General features: G+C 50.1%; 1 long non-coding RNA gene across 1 annotated transcript in view; it reads left to right on the top strand.

Annotated features, from left to right (window-relative positions):
- Window positions 1–11,514: 11,514 nt before the first annotated feature.
- The window catches only part of LOC129384255 (uncharacterized), a 44,460-nt gene continuing 40,482 nt past the window's right edge, over window positions 11,515–15,492 (top strand). Inside the window, exons 1-2 of the long non-coding RNA XR_011889916.1 lie at window positions 11,515–11,545; window positions 13,773–13,799. This is a non-coding gene — a long non-coding RNA (uncharacterized lncRNA). The remainder of the gene's footprint in view (window positions 11,546–13,772; window positions 13,800–15,492) is intronic.

A 15,492-nucleotide genomic window follows, 5' to 3' on the forward strand; every position in this document is an offset into this window, starting at 1 on the left:
AGTATCTCATTGTACCATAACATAATCACCCGCCACCTACCTTTCCCTGTGTTTCCCACTTCCCCTTTCCCCAGTGAGGAGTAGCAGGCTAGAGACACGCTCTCCAGGCCGACCTCCTTTCTGTTCATTAAAATCTACTCCTCCTCCTCCTCGTGTCTATTCATAGTCATTCGGCCGAGCGACGTCGCTTGATGACGATGCCATAGTGGGCTTTTGTGCAGCGTCAGTCACACTCGGAAGGTCACTGCACCAGGAAGGAGCAGGTTTCGATGTTTGAATAATTGGCCTGGTGACGCCGAGAAGGGCCGTGAAAGCCCGGTAAGAGTTTCGAAAAGGCCGTACGTTGGTGTCCGGCGTTCAGAAATCAAGGCTTGTGGGAAACTTGCTCTCCGATCACTGTTCGAACAGATGTAACCACCACCCGGTGTTCCGATGTGCAAATGCCGGGATCTTCTTACGCTTGCCACTGGCTCCAGCGCAGGGTGGCGCAAGAGAATCAGAGGTGAGAGTGGAGTTATGAAGTTCGAATGACGATGCAATGGCGATCTCGGCTTCACAAACACGAAGATACAGACATCGGTCCAAGTTAGAAGACAACTTGGTACATATTACAAGTAGACAAGTTGTGTTGGTAATATTGGCATGCCGTGCATGCATGCATGCAAGCGTGACACGAATTTATGCCACTCATGTCATGCATATCATGACAATCATGGGTATCATGTCTTGGTTGGCATAATGTGTCACATCCGGCATGCATGTCATCACACTCATATCCGGAATACGCGCAGTTAAAGAAATTCAAGTTATGTCATTCAATTCATTGATGCCTTGTCATCCTATATATGAGATTGCTGTCATTAGCCGTCCGCCCAAGTTAGTAGACAACTTTGTCCTTAGGGTCGGCATAAGTTCTTGTCAAGCCGTGCATGCATGCATGCGTGACATGAATTTATGTTATTCTTGTCATACATGTCATTACATTCATGGGAATCATGCCATAGCTTGGAACAAATACACGTAGTATTGATTAGTGACATTCATGCCAGTCGTGTTGTTGATATGTATGTTATGACATGCTGCTGATGTCGTGTATGCATGCCGTGACACACATTATCTAAAATACATCCAGTTAAAGAAATGCTTGGCGTGTCATTCAATTCATTCATGCATTGTCATCTCGCATATACGGGTTCATGCATATGTCTCACGCAGACAAGTTTGAGCGGTAGATACTACATGGGTACTACATGGGTACTAAGCAGTGGTCGGCATGGAAGCCAGCCAACATAAAGCAAGGCATATCGTCGTCGTCAGATCACGCAGTGGCCGCTTATGGTGGCTACGTCGCGCTAACTCCAACGGTCGACATCGCCTTCTTCGAGTAGTACGCAGAAGAGCGGGCTTGGCGCCATCGGCGCCATCGGCAGAAGAGCGGGCTTGGCGCCATCAGAGAACCGCAGCAGAAGAAGGGCGGTAATGCTTGAGTCTCGACACACGGTCGACGTTGCTGCAAACGCAACAAAATATGTAGTGACACTGGCAAGCACAATCTCGTGTGTGACGTCAGTCACCCGTCGAAGGACGCGGTATGGGCACATGTAGCAAAGGTGATATTTAGAAACTGCCTCACGCCGGAGAAGGGACCAAAGTAGCGCGTGGGTGCCCGGAGCAAAACGTTCGTCGATGTGTCCCCTGTAGTAAAGGCGTTTCTTAATGTTCTTCGAAACAACAAGTCTACTGAGGGTTGTCTGCCGCACGTTCTCAGCCCAGGCAATGGCGTCGCCTGCATATCCATTAGTAAAAGTTACAGAGGAAGGAAAAAAACATGTCCAATGGTAAAATTGGTTCATGTTTGAACAAAAAGTGTGTGTCCAGCAGTGATGTGCCGAGAGGAATTATATGCGAACGTAATGTATGGCAGTGCAAGGTTCCAATCAGGGTGGTGAACTGGCACGTACTCTTAAAGCATGTCTGTAAGATGTTCCTTCAAGCGCTAGGTAAGCGCGTTGGACTGGAGAAGATATGATGTGGCGATCTTTTGCTGCATGGAGCAGCAGCGCAAGATATCATCAATGATTTTAGGCATGAAGTTGCGTCACCTGTCGGTTAGCAACTGACGTGGGGCACCGTGTCTTAATATTATATCACGGAGGAGAAAGTCCGCCACGTCTGTAGCGCAGCTCTAGCGAAGCTCGTGTCATTACGTAAGGCGTCACGTAATTTGTAGCAACCGCAACTCGCTTCCTGAAGCACATGCAGCAAGGTGTCCGCGAAGGTCCAAGCCAACATGTAAGAAGGGTTCAGGTAGAACGTCGATGGAGTGAAGCTACCAGGAGGAAACCTAGACGGTTTCTTTCGGCGTTGACAGAGCTCGCAGGCGCTGACATAATGCCGTACTCAGCAGGCTTAGCCTGGCCAATAGAAGCAACGGTGCACGCGGTCATGTATGCGAACAACACCAAGGTGGCCAGTGGTTTTGGTGTCGTGAAGCTCACGAAGAACGTAGGTGCGATGGTTTAACTAGTAGAATATCAGTACCGTCAGAGCGAGTGCAGGAAGGAAAGACAAGCAAGTTAATCAAACTTAGTCCAGTTTGTACCCTACACGTAGGGATGGCGATGGGAGAGTTCACGTCACGTCGATATAAGGTACCATCATTTATGGTGAACATGCGCACACAGGCGTCCCTAGTAGAGGATTCCAGGTGTTTGATGATTTTCCTTAAGCAGGCATCCCGAAGCTGCTTACCAAACTGGCTAACGCAAAAGACATGTTCGAGGGATTCAGTACCCGAAGAACGACAGTCGGTAACAGGATAACGGGACAAGCAACCTGCATCTTTATGCAGACTGCCTGCCCAGTACACGACTGTCTAGAATTACCGTTGAAGCCGCTGTGCCCATCGAGCGCATCTGCCGGTAGGTTCTTTGAATGAGGCGAGCCAGCAGAGTTCGCAGTTGTCAGTAGCTACTCTGAAGAGTCGGCCAAATGGATCAGGGCTAAATGTTGCAATAGCCCATACAAGAGCGTGGCACTCACATTCTTTAATCTAATAATTTCGCTTCGATCTGGACAGCAGCCTGCCAGCATAAGCGATGACGCCGTTCACTCCACGTTGTCGTTGGCCAAGGCAGCGTCTATCCTTAACCACTCGAGTGAGCAGTTTGGGCTTATGGGTCGAAGTGCGTGAAAACGGGAGGCATCGTGAGTTGTGTTCTGTTGCGAGCTCGAAGGAAGCAGCAGCTTGTGCAGGACCGCCGGTAAAGGCCAATCCACACGACGGACCAAGTCTGCGGGCCGATCGGTCACGTGATGAGACGTCACGGCCCGTCGCGGTCTGGTGCGGCGCAGAGCATATCCACACGGCGGACCGCCATAGCAGACGGCAGAGCAGACCAACCAGCTACATTCTCGGCCAGACTGTTATCATTGTTATCATTCCGGCTCGAGTCCCACAAAGCCGGGAACTGCTCAACGAGGGACACAAAATTAAAAAACCTCTTCGTCACTCCAAGAGGACGCGGTGTTTAAAAAATATATCTGCTACACGCACGTGTATAGGCGGAACGGCGGACATGAAACGACTGGCTTGACTGGCTTTTGCTGAGCCGAAAACTAGATTGGATTTGGCTGAAGACACTCTGTTGCCGGACAACATTTGTTGGCTACGCCAAAATCGCTGCGGTTTGCATGCGGTCCGCCGTCAAAACGGAAGCGGGAAAAGCCTCGGCGATTTGTTGGACCGCGAGGGCCGCGGTCTTGCGTGGGCCAACGGCGGTACGCACGAACTGGTGACGTCCTATCACGTGATGCGCGGACCGCGGTCCAAAAGAGCAATTCGGTCCGTCGTGTGGATCGGCCTTAAAAGGGGCATCTTGTTTAAGAAGACCTGTGAACGGTCTCGCAATCAATGCACTATTCTTCACAAAGCAGAGAAAATTGGAGCAGAGTCCGACAAAGCTGCGAACATGTTTGGCAGACTTGGGCACAGGGAGTCTTTCACGGCTCGAATTTTCACTGTGTTAGATTGCACGCGGGCAGCGTCAAGGATACTAACGCGGCGGCTGCCAATACGCCACTTCGATGAATTCAGCTGAAGTTTGGCACGGCGGAACACGTCAAGAACTACTGAGATCCACCGCAAGGGGGCCAACTCAGCGGACTTGTTCCACACGAGCTCCCGATTCAACGTGTACTTCCTGCGGACTGCAACCTGGAAGCGCCAGAACGTCTGCATCATTCGACGCAGCTCGAAAAGCGGCATTCAGAGAGACCATTCGCAGCGCTGTGAGTTCATTTTTCACAGATTCACACGCTTTGACATCGGCAAGGCGGCGGCCGCCAAGATAAGCCTACGGAGGATTGCCAAACTTTGCTCGCCGAGGCCACGCGCCTCGCGCCTCGGCCACGAGCCGCCTGCCCGTGCCCCAGCTTTGACACCGAGCTTTTCGCCTCGTGAACCACCTGCCCGCCGCGTACTGGCCCTTTGAAGGCGGGGTACGCTTCATTTCTTGCTCAAGATGGAGTATCAAGTGACAGGGGAGGATATCTCCCCGGAAGAGGTTACCCAAGATCAAGGCTGGCAGTCTGCGGGGGCCAGAAGGGTTAGCGCCAAAACGCGCACGGCTGACACTAATGCGCCATCACCCCAGCCGGGAGCGCGCCGTGGCAAATCGGGTGGTGCTGCGCTGAAATCCAAAGTGATACGAGCGGGACGAATGCCCTCACTTCCTCGAGACGATATCAAGATTGTGATCAGGCCGCGAGGTGGACTCAATATCTCCAAGATTGGCGTTGTCATGGTGGCTGACGCAATACTCGCCGCCGCTGGCATCAGTCAGGAAGATCTATGCCAAGATACTCTATGCCCGAATCTACAACAAAATATTATGGTTGCCAGTACTCCCAAGCGCGAGAATGCGAACCGCTACGTCCGGATGAGGCAGATGCTCATCTCGGGCAAGGTATATGAGCTCAGTGCCTACGAGACGGCCCCGCACTCCACGTGCAAGGGAGTGATCCGCAACATCCCTCTTCAAGACGGCCCTGACGTCATCGATGCCAAGATTGTCAACGCCAATAATCCACTTGCTTTAGCAGCGAAGAGAATAGCTCAAACCGGCACGGTCATCGTCGCGTTCGACGGGCATCGTGTACCGAACTTTGTCAGGTATGGACCGTTACTCATGCAGTGCTCACTCTACCGCAAGCAAATCGACGTGTGCTACAAGTGCGGCCGCCTCGGTCATCGCGCCGACGTGTGTCCCAATCCAGGTGACGCTATTTGCCGTGGCTTTGGTGCCCCTAGTCCCGACGAGCAGCATCAGTGTACCCCCAAGTGTAAACTCTGTGGTGGCCAGCATCTCACGGCTAATAAGGACTGTGCTCAAAGGTTCAAGATCCCATACATCATGCGTCGGCCTCGCTCCAGCTCCAGGCCGGGGCGCGACACGTCGAGGCGGACCAGGTCCCGCTGCCGCACGCCCACCGCATTTAGAAGCAAGTTCACGCTCTCCTGGGCCGACAAGGTTCGAGGGGGACGTGAGGGTCCAAGAGGTGACGACTCGCCTCGTGATTCGCACCACGCACATGAGCTCAAGGAGTTGCGACGAGTTAACGAGCAGTTGAGGAAAGAAAACACGCAGGTTAAACAAGAAATGCGCAGGCTAGCTGCGGAGATGGCGGAGATTAGGAAGCTTGCGCTTTCACCCTCCTCGCCGCAACCCGCTTTGGCCCCGGTCGCCATGGATACGTCCGAGACATCCCACGCGGCTCACCCGCCCAAGCGTCAAGCGATAGAGAACAGAGAGGAAGACGAGACTATAAAATTGCTCTCAGAACTCAAGAATGCCTTCGCCAGCATACAGGTTAGGTTAGCAAAGGTCCAGGATACTATAGCGCTTCCAAAAATGGGCTTAGGTGCACTCAGTGAAAGGATAAGCAAATTAGAGGACGTTGATGCCAGGAGAAAACCCAGCCCCGCTCCTTCGCAGGTCGCAGCACGACGTCATGTACTAGCACCACCGACAGAGGGCGCGATTCTCAGGGCCGTTCAATCCTCCTCTCAGCCTAGCCATGGATAGTGCGGACGAGAACTTTAGTATCTGGCAATGGAACTGAGGAGGGTTTCCCAACAAGAAGCCGCTTCTGCAGCAATATTTAAGGACTCTCACGGTTAAGCCCCAAATCATAGCTATTCAGGAAGTTGTAACTAGTACTCCTATCAAACTCGCAGGTTATCTGGTAGCATCCTCACATTCAGGATGTAGGGCAGTTTCTACCCTTGTCAACAAAAGGTACGATTGCCTCTCTCGCGACCTCGGCGCAGTTGGTGATGGCATCGAGTACGTCATGACTGAAATCCTCATGAACCCACCCAGAAAGGGCCTCAGAAGAAACAGCCTCTTTATCCTCAACGTATACTGCAGCTCCAGCTACCGCAGGGCGAGGGCGAACTCTCTCCTCAAGAGGGCCGTCAGCCTGGCCGGTGGTCACCCCCTCGTAGTCGTCGGGGATTTCAACGCCCCACATAGAGTGTGGGGGTACACCCATGACACGCCCAAGGGACGCGAACTATGGCAGACTGCGATGGAAGTGGACTTGACCCTTATCACCGATAAGGATTTCCCCACTAGGAGAGGCAACTCCGCATGCCGGGACACTACCCCAGACCTCTCTTTTGTCAAGAACGTAGGGGAGGTCAAGTGGGTAAACACGGCTCTAGACCTCGGAAGTGACCACTACGTCATCGCAGTCTCCCTCCCGATTGCCCGCTATAAGACGAGAAAATTCAAGTTGATCGACTGGGACGTTTTCCGCAAGATCAGAGCCGAGCGCGCACCGATGGCCGGGACAGATTCTGAAGGTTGGTGCAAAGGGATCAGGGATGACGCCGTGGCGGCAACCAAGGAGGTCGTCACTGAGCTCGACGTTGACAAGATGGATAGCAGGTTGGCGCACCTGCTGGAAGCCAAGCAAGCCCTCCTCACGAGATGGAAGGGGCAGAAGCATAACAGGAGGCTCCGCAAGAAGGTTTCGGAGGTTAACAGGGAGATCGAACATCACTGCAAGAACCTGTGTAAGCAACAATGGGATGAGCTCTGCGAATCCATCGAGGGTCAGCTCAGATCAGGCAAGAGCTGGGGTCTGCTCAAACACTTTCTCGATGAGGGCAGCACCAGATCCAGCCAGAAACGATCCCTCGCGCGAGCCATCCACCTCGCTACGGACTCTACCCCGGACGTGTTGATTGTCGACAGGCTCATAGACAAGTACCTGCCGGTCGCGGATAGCTCTGCCCCTACCCAGTTCTCGGACTACGCGGGGTGTGCGGTGCCGGAGTTGGACCAGGACTTTACCGCGGCCGAGATCCGAGATGTCCTCTTCTCACTCAACGTCAAATATGCCCCTGGCCCAGATGGCGTCACTAACAGGATGTTAAGGAATCTCGATGATGAGTCGATCGACTTCCTCACTGAAAGGATTAATGAAGTCTGGCGTAGTGGACAGGTCCCCACACAGTGGAAGGCGGCCTGCACGGTACTCATCCCCAAACCCGGTGAAGCACCAGGAATAGAGAATCTAAGACCAATTTCCCTGACGTCGTGTGTCGGTAAGGTTGCAGAGCATGCCCTGCTCAACCGGCTCAAGGTGCACATCGAGGCCAATGACATGTATACCCACAATATGATTGGTTTCAGAGCAGGCCTGTCGACACAGGACGCCATGAAGCTGATAAAGCACCAGATCATCGACCGGAGCACAGGTGATACCAGAGCCATTCTTGGATTAGACCTGCAGAAGGCGTTCGACAATATCTCACACGAGTTCATTCTCCAGTCTATTGCCGGCCTCGGGCTCGGGAAGAGGACCTACGACTTCGTCCGATCCTTCCTTAGCCAGAGAACTGCCAAGCTCAAGATCGAAGGATACCTTTCGCAAGAGATCACCCTCGGTTCAAGCGGCACGCCTCAGGGCTCAGTCATCTCGCCAACATTATTTAACATCGCAATGATCGGGCTTTCTAAGGAGCTCACGAAGATTCAAGGAATCAACCATACCATCTACGCAGATGACATCACCATCTGGTGCGTCGGCGGCAGCGACGGCCAAGTTGAAGCCGCCATGCAGAGCGCCATCGATACGACCGAGCGCTTCCTCCGCCCCACAGGGCTCAGATGTTCTCCATCGAAATCTGAGCTACTTTTCTACAAGAAAAGACCCAGAGGCGGCGGCCATCGTGATTGGAAACCGGCGTCCGAAAGCGAAATACGGCTTTTCACTGGTGACGGGTCTCCGGTGCCCAGAGTCGGCTCGCTCCGAATATTGGGGATGTATATCGAGTCTAACGGTGCCAACGGAACCGCACTCAGAAAGATCACCGCCAAGACGGAGAGTGCTCTCGGCCTCATTCGGAGGATCGCCAACAGGCACCGCGGAATCAAGGAACACAACCTCATCCGCATGATACATGCTTTTGTTCTCTGCCACCTTTCATACTCGGCGGCGATGCCTAATTGGCATGTTGCAGAGAGGAACAAGCTCAATTCACTCACCAGAAAGGTCTTTAAGCTCGCCCTCGGCTTACCTGCAAGCACCCAAACCGAAAACCTGTTGAAGCTCGGAGTCCACAACACGCTCGTAGAAATTATCGAGGCACAAGAGCACTCACAGCTGCTCAGGCTATCCGGCACCCCGACGGGCCGCAAGTTACTCGGCGAAATGGGCCTCAATCCTGTCGACCAGTGCCCCGACGCCGTGCGGATTCCCAGCGACATCAGGTCTCACCTGCACATCGCGCCCCTTCCCCGCAATATGCACCCCGCAAACAACGTCGGCAGACGTCGGGCCAGGGGTACAGCTCTACTCGAGCATGTCCGCAATAACCACATTGAAGCAAGCTTCGTGGATGCCGCGGCATATGTCCAACAAGAGGCATTCGCCGTCTCCATCGTAGACTCCAATTCAAGGCTCACTTGCTGCGCTACGGTACGCAATTCGAGGCCCGTGGTAGCTAAACAGGTTGCAATCGCGCTGGCTGTGCTCGATGGTCGCAGAGAAGCAATATATAGTGATTCAAAGGCAGCCATTAAGGCCTACCAAACCGGTATGGTCTCCCCCCAGGCCCTCCGCATTCTCCAAAGGGCCAAAAGTTTCTCTCCGCATTCTTTCATTTGGTTTCCCGCTCACTTGGGGTCGATTGAGGGTTCTCCCTCTAACCCTAACGAGGGCGCACACGAGGCCGCGCGAGGGCTCACTGACCGCGAGGACTCACTGACCGCGCCGCCTCAGCAGTACCCCAGCCCTGCGGGGAACCCTTGCTTACGTTTAATGAAATCACCACACACTACTATCTGTCAAGACGGGTATTCCCCCTCCCGCACCCCGCCTTATGCAGGGCGCGGGCGGTTACCCTTCGACTTCTACAAGCCCGTTCGTACCCTAACCTCGCGGTTCTTCATGCCATATACCCTGAACGATATCCCAGTGCGGACTGCCCTGCCTGTGGACTGAGGGCAACATTGGACCATGTGTTGTGGGAGTGTGAAGCCATCGGCTCCTCCTTCAGCGAGGATAGGTGGGCTGCGCTCTTGGGCAGCCCCGAACTCAACGACCAAACCCTGGCCGTCCAGAGTGCCCGCGATCGGGCCGTCAAGCTCTGCTTGGCGGTCCCTACGTTGGACTAGCCGGGTGGCGCAGGGTCTTCCCTGCGTCTTCTCTGGACCGAAATAAAGTTATTTCACTCACTCAGATCGGCTCGTGGTGTGTATCGAACGCAGGCGAAAAGAGATTACCGTACCCTAAATAAACACAGGCATGTATGCCACTACAGCATATATGCAGCCTAGATAAACTTTCAGCTACCCGCCGTGGTTTTTTACTGGCTATGGTGTTAGACTGCTAATCACCAAGTCCCGGGATCAAATCCTGGCCACCACAGCCGCATGCCGATTGAGGCTAAGTGCGAAAACTCCCGTGTACTTAGATTTAGGTGAAAGAACTCCAGGTGGTCCACATTTGCGGAGTCTCCCACTATTGCGTGCCTCATAATGAGACCGCGGTTTTGGGATGTATAATCCCATACTTTAATTTTTAGAAACTTTCAGATATGTTCTTCAGAAACTCAAAGGCAAACTTGCTTAAAAGGTCGGTCCTTATGACTAACTTCTATGCTACGCACGCAAAAAAGACATTTTTTACACACCAATGCTATCTGCCAAAAGCTGCACCTCTGTGTACATAGACAAAGTAGCCATATTCTCATGTTTGATAGAATAAATGGTGCTCTTGCTTGCATAAAAACAAAGTTGAAGAAGCGAAATGAAGTGATGGGCTGCCACGTTTACGCGGCGTCCCGGATGTGCGTGACCTTTTGCGGTATTCGAAAAGCGCTTCATGATTGCTTTTAATTGTCTGTGACGGCTCAGTGACCTATATAATATTAGTTAAAATTTTTGAGTAATTTTTAGTTAAGCCGCTTTCATACAGTTTCATCTTTCATGCAAAATCGTATCACAGGTGTGCGTTTTTAACACCCCACCGCATTCTATTTAAATATTGAGAAGGTTAGAAAACAGCGTGCAGCATATTGTTACAAGGTGTCTCAGGTCGATGTGTATGTTCAGTGTGAATAAGTTTTATGTGCATTCTCGAGAAAAAACGTCAAGCGCCGGAACGACGAGACGCGAACGAAGGGGTACATAAAGAAGCACTCAACTCAAATAATTTTTAGTGCACGCGTAAAAAAAATATGTATACCTATGCAGATACACCGCGCATGTCAAGAAATAAACACAAACAAACATCAAACGCACCTATGCAACAATGATCAATGATACTGAGTTGTTTGTCATGGATAAACAATGTAGGCTGGGTAACTCATAGCGCGGCATTTTCGATGATGTTACATGACACGCGGGATGTATGCGCATTTATATATTTTCATTGAAAAAAGTCAAAGCCAGTTGTGAGTTGAGCGCTTCCTTCCTCTTTTGTGTTATGTCATCCCTGCGCTGGAGTTTTTTCTAGACTGCTACGCGAACTACTCAACCATCCATTCTATTTAGTTGCCTTTAATTGCGCGTAGTTGTAGCGACATAATAATATCCGACTCTATACCTAAGTGCCGATATCTTTGTATCTGCAAGTGCGTATTTCCCATTGAAACCGAGCGTTACAATGCCCTGGACTGGGGGCTGGGTACGGCCCGGTCCGTTCTCACGACCACAGCGCTAAATGATTTCAACTTGCATTTCTGGACCAAATAAAGGCGGACGGATACGATATGAAGTGGGCAGAGGCTCTATCCTTTCTATATCGCTTTATTCCCACCTTATTCAGTCGAAGAAGTACGACCGGATCCGCCAACGGGTCCAGCAGTCAGGGATTCTGAAAATGATTTAAAGTTTTCACGTTCGTGCCGCAAGGTTCGAGTTCTTTTATTATTGCAGCGGCGTAATAGTGGCGACTCCAATGCCTCCAGCTCACAATCCGGTCTCTTTCTTCGATGCAGGTAAAGCTGGCGACGCGACGAAAGTTACGGGTGAGTGGAACATATCTATATATGCACGAAGTCAATGAATTGGTTGTAACTAATAGTAGATAAATAAAGCACATTAAGACCACTCTGTTTTAAACGCTACTGAGTGCGCCGGAATAGTCGGTACGCGAAAGGAGGCAACCGGGCCGTTTACTTAAAACTGGCCTGTTCGCCGGATTCGGCATATATTCAACGAACGAACGAACGAACGAACGAACGAACGAACGAACGAACGAACGAACGAACGAACGAACGAACGAACGAACGAACGAACGAACGAGCGAATAAATAAATCAGTCAACGAATTTATTCTGCCGAATGAACGAACGAACGAACGAGCGAGCGAGCGAACAAGCGAACGAACGAACGAACGAACGAACGAACGAACGAACGAAGGAACGAACGAACGAACGAGAGAGCGAGCGAACGAGCGAGCGAGCGAGCGAATAAATAAATCAGTCAACGAATTTATTCTGACGAACGAACGAACGAACGAGCGAGCGAGCGAGCGAGCGAGTGAACGAACAAACGAACGAACGAACGAACGAACGAACGAACGAACGAACGAGCGCGCGAGCGAGCGAACGAACGAGCGAACGAACGAACGAACGAACGAGCGAGCGAATAAATAAATCAGTCAACGAATTTATTCTGACGAACGAACGAACGAATGAACGAACGAACGAGCGAGCGAGCGAGCGAGCGAGCGAACGAACGAACGAAAGAGCGAACGAACGAACCACCGAATCAACGAACGAACGAACGAACGAACGAACGAACGAACGAACGAACGAACGAACGAACGAACGAACGAGCGAACGAGCGAGCGAACGAGCGAGCGAACGAGCGAGCGAACGAACGAGCGAACGAACGAACGAACGAACGAACGAACGAACGAACGAACGAACGAACGAACGAGTGAATAAATAAATCAGTCAACGAATTTATACTGACGAACGAACGAACGAACGAACGAACGAGCGAGCGAGCGAACGAACGAACGATCGAACGAGCGAACGAACGAACGAACGAACGAACGAACGAACGAACGAACGAACGAACGAACGAACGAACGAACGAACGAACGAACGAACGAACGAACGAACGGACGAACGAGCGAGCGAATAAATAAATCAGTCAACGAATTTATTCTGACGAATGAACAAACGAGCGAGCGAACGAGCGAGCGAACGAACGAACGAACGAACGAACGAACGAACGAACCAACGAGCGAATAAATAAATCAGTCAACGAATTTATTCTGACAAACCATTAGTCCAGCTATAATCAGCCTGCGTAAGCAAGAGTGCTTGTGTGCGTGCCATGCAGTGCAGAACTAATTCTGCACATAGACATACTATCCGAAAAGGCTCAAGAATATGTCGCAGACAAAGTTTCGCGTATTCTTTAGTCACTATACATGGAGAAACAAGTTAAAGAAGACCTGTCCGGAAAGTAATAATAACTGTAACAATGACATAATACCTACCATTCTGTTTGATGCCAAAGGCTTCCGTGACTGGCCAAAGATTCCGCGATTAAGGAGTCATCTTCACCATCAACATCGGAATACAACAAAAATTGCCATGGCAAAACAAGGGGTCCCGCTTTCCCTGAGCTAATTGTCTTCCCTCAGTGCTAAATTTCTTGACTCCTGTTTGCACATTCGTAAGTGGCATTAGTTTTAGCAGTTTTTCTACACTCATTTACCGCCGATATAGCATGGCAATATTGTAGTCCAAAATTATTCTGCAGCAATCGCTATGGTGCGATAACGTTCATAAACCCTTAAGCTTTATGAATCTTCTCTCGTGCGCTTGGAAACGCTTCACGCTTTTAAGTTGTGAATTTGGAGCGAGCATCACCCAATTAATTACCACAGATCACTTGCGATTTCAGTAACGTTCGCCGACAGTGCGTCATTTTTTCATAGCCTACTGCCATCGTAGAAAGCCTTGCGGCTTCATGCTACCTTCTATAGATGAATGGGAATATTTTGTTTTGTAGAATGTTGTAACAATGGGGAAAAAAAGCCTTCCTTTCTTATGCACAAGAAAACGGGTTCATCCGCAGTTTATGTACAGATTCTCAATTATTCCGAAATTTCTAAACTTCGGGGCACCACGTAAATGCCGAACCCTCTAAAACAGGCTGTCTTCTTGTGGCCTCAGATTATGACTCGTATACAGGGAAAGAGCGGTATGTGTTCATTTAGGCTATGTTCTTTCAGAGGCTACCGGGCCCAAGACAAAACCGGGTAAGTAACAAGATCACTCTTGCCTCTCCTAACGAAATATATGTTTCGATCTGACAGCTATGTTTCATGGCAAGCTTCTTTCAACTACTATCGCGTATGTAAAGGCAAAATGAATGTTCCGCTGTTCTGGAGGCTCTAGCACCTACGGACGCAGCTAAAATTTATTGTGAATACAATAAAGAACTGTGATTGATTTTTTTTTATGACCGCTTCGTCTACGCGCAGCTACTAAACGATATAGAAACGTGACGGCAGCGAATAACTCCAGGCAACCGCACCGTTGAGCCGAGAGGAAGTCCTTGTTCGGTGGTGCCATATAGGGGCGAGAAATAATTGCCATTGCAATAAAAAAACTTGTATGTTCAATTACGTTCAAATAAGTAACTGCAGCATAAGATTTATCACTCAAACGTTTGTGCTGCACCATTATTACAGCGACAGGTAATATTATTTTAATTTCACATTTATCCAAAACACAACTCGGTTCCGCTGTAGGCTGTAAAGCCCGCACTGAGAGCGTAACCATAACGTAACGGTAAGGCGCTGCCGGGCGACTCTATTAAGCACTGGCAGGAGTGGAACGGACATCTTTTTATTTTGTTTAATGGTGGATCGCACTTATCCGTGCAATTAGGCCTGAAACATTTCGCCTAAACAAAACTTTTATAGACCAGCATGTAATATAGAAAAGTGCATTTTAAGGCTAAGAAACATATCATTAATGACAGGCTCTCGGAATGCAGCAAAGAAAACTGCGGTAACATAAACGATCATGCTTAAATGAAAGAATCGACAAGTTGGCGTTAGTGGAGTTTACAGTGTAGACATGTAAGCGTGTGGCAAAAAGGTGCGGCCAATCTGTTAAACAATATGGAAGCAGTACTTATTAACAGAACTCAAGAAAACAATGATTATATATGTCTTCGAAGGAGAGAGGAAGGAAAAAGAAACAGCAAGCTTTTGTGACCTTGAAAAATTGCAGCCTCAATTCCAGTGAAGCTCTGTTTCTCTAGCTGTTGGAATTGTGGAGAAAGCGAGCATTCAGTAATTATTTGTGAAGCTACTACCGAAGCTGGAAATATCGGGCGTTCGCGACATATAATAACGAGTCATATGGCTTACATGTTAAACGAATGTCAACTTGGTATAGTGTATGGTTCAAAGGACCGGCGTAGTTGGAGAGACCGGGATAGTTGGAGAAGTATGGGAGAGGCCTTTGCCCTGCAGTGGGCTTAACCAGGCTGATGATGATGATGGTTCAAAGCATTGTGAATAACGGCCCATAACGTTCTAGAGCACTTCTGAGCGCCCTATATTTAGCAATTTTAAGTGCACTACCAGCTTCCACAGACATTGCGATAAGTTGGCAAAAAAGTCTATTGAATCAGGTCAAATTAGTCTCTCTGGCGCGTCGTGGCACAGTACAGCAAATAGTTACCGTATCTGAAGTCACTGACCGTGGTCGCGTGACATGATCACACATCAACTCCGCGTATATACATGCACTTTTTCGTGAATAAACAAATGTTGAAAGTCAGCGCTGCGTGCGTCGTCTTCTATCCCTGTACCCGGTTGCGCTGCTATTTATTATACCAACGCACTTTCTACACGCGCTACACACAGACAAAATTGATTTTTTCTACATATCAACCGTATGAAGTCGGTAGTATGATGGAAGCGCGTCTGGTCGGGA

This window comes from Dermacentor andersoni, chromosome 8, assembly GCF_023375885.2.
Source record: "Dermacentor andersoni chromosome 8, qqDerAnde1_hic_scaffold, whole genome shotgun sequence".
NCBI lineage: Eukaryota > Metazoa > Arthropoda > Arachnida > Ixodida > Ixodidae > Dermacentor > Dermacentor andersoni.